The sequence below is a fragment of the Schistocerca cancellata genome, chromosome 6, assembly GCF_023864275.1.
Source record: "Schistocerca cancellata isolate TAMUIC-IGC-003103 chromosome 6, iqSchCanc2.1, whole genome shotgun sequence".
Taxonomy (NCBI): Eukaryota; Metazoa; Arthropoda; class Insecta; order Orthoptera; family Acrididae; genus Schistocerca; species Schistocerca cancellata.
This window is the reverse complement of record NC_064631.1, coordinates 732,953,089-732,955,528: the sequence shown is the minus strand read 5'-3', so window position 1 is coordinate 732,955,528 and position 2,440 is coordinate 732,953,089.

Here is a 2,440-nt window from a genome sequence, read left to right as displayed (position 1 = left end):
ACTATGTGTTCTAAGACATTTCCTTCTAAGTCGAGTAACGTTTCTATGTATACGACAGGATTTTCTTTTGGGATACGACAATCACATTTCCGATCCACTAATCCTTCTTTACTGCATCCCTCACTCCCACACATTGACGAATTCACACGGAAATTGCGTCGCCATGAAATTCTATGTGTTCTAAGACATTTCCTTCTAAATCGAGTAACGTTTCTATGGAAACGACAGGATTTTCTTTTGGGATACGACAATCTCGTTTCCGATCCACTAATCCTTCTTTACTGCATCCCTCACTCCCACACATTGACGAATTCACACGGAAATTGCGTCGCTATGAAATACTGTGGGTTCTATGACTTCTCCTTCTAAATCGAGTAACGTTTCTATGGAAATGACAGGATTTCCTTTTGGGATACGACAATCACATTTCCGATCCACTAATCCTTCTTTACTGCATCCCTCACTCCCACACATTGACGAATTCACACGGAAATTGCGTCGCTAAAAATACTATGTGTTCTAAGACATTTCCTTCTAAATCGAGTAACGTTTCTATGGAAACGACAGGATTTTCTTTTGGGATACGACAATCTCATTTCCGATCCACTAATCCTTCTTTACTGCATCCCTCACTCCCACACATTGACGAATTCACACGGAAATTGCGTCGCTATGAAATACTATGGGTTCTATGACTTCTCCTTCTAAATCGAGTAACGTTTCTATGGAAACGACAGGATTTTCTTTTGGGATACGACGATCACATTTCCGATCCACTAATCCTTCTTTACTGCATCCCTCACTCCCACACATTGACGAATTCACACGGAGATCACGTCGCTATGAAATACTATTGGTTCTATGACTTCTCCTTCTAAATCGAGTAACGTTTCTATGGAATCGACAGGATTTTCTTTTGGGATACGACAATCACATTTCCGATCCACTAATCCATCTTTACTGCATCCCTCACTCCCACACATTGACGAATTCACACGGAAATTGCGTCGCTATGAAATACTATGTGTTCTAAGACATTTCCTTCTAAATCGAGTAACGTTGCTATGGAAACGACAGGATTTCCTTTCGGGATACGACAATCTCATTTCCGATCCACTAATCCTTCTTTACTGCATCCCTCACTCCCACCCATTGACGAATTCACACGGAAATCACGTCGCTATGAAATACTATGGGTTCTATGACTTCTCCTGCTAAATCGAGTAACGTTTCTATGGATTCGACAGAATTTTCTTTTGGGATAGGACAACCACATTTCCGATCCACTAATCCTCCTTTCTGCATCCCTCACTCCCACACATTGACGAATTCACACGGAAATTGCGTCGCTATGAAATACTATGTGTTCTAAGACATTTCCTTCTAAGTCGAGTAACGTTTCTATGTAAACGACAGGATTTTCTTTTGGGATACGACAATTACATTTCCGATCCACTAATCCTTCTTTACTGCATCCCTCACTCCCACACATTGACGAATTCACACGGAGATCACGTCGCTATGAAATACTATGGGTTCTATGACTTCTCCTTCTAAATCGAGTAACGTTTCTATGGAATCGACAGGATTTTCTTTTGGGATACGACAATCACATTTCCGATCCACTAATCCATCTTTCCTGCATCCCTCACTCCCACACATTGACGAATTCACACGGAAATTGCGTCGCCATGAAATTCTAAGTGTTCTAAGACATTTCCTTCTAAATCGAGTAACGTTTCTATGGAAACGACAGGATTTTCTTTTGGGATACGACAATCTCGTTTCCGATCCACTAATCCTTCTTTACTGCATCCCTCACTCCCACACATTGACGAATTCACACGGAAATTGCGTCGCTATGAAATACTGTGGGTTCTATGACTTCTCCTTCTAAATCGAGTAACGTTTCTATGGAAATGACAGGATTTTCTTTTGGGATACGACAATCACATTTCCGATCGACTAATCCTTCTTTACTGCATCCCTCACTCCCACACATTGACGAATTCACACGGAAATTGCGTCGCTATGAAATACTATGTGTTCTAAGACATTTCCTTCTAAATCGAGTAACGTTTCTATGGAAACGACAGGATTTTCTTTTGGGATACGACAATCTCATTTCCGATCCACTAATCCTTCTTTACTGCATCCCTCACTCCCACACATTGACGAATTCACACGGAAATTGCGTCGCTATGAAATACTATGGGTTCTATGACTTCTCCTTCTAAATCGAGTAACGTTTCTATGGAAACGACAGGATTTTCTTTTGGGATACGACAATCTCATTTCCGATCCACTAATCCTTCTTTACTGCATCCCTCACTCCCACACATTGACGAATTCACACGGAAATCACGTCGCTATGAAATACTATGGGTTCTATGACTTCTCCTTCTGAATCGAGTAACGTTTCTATGGAATCGTCAGAATT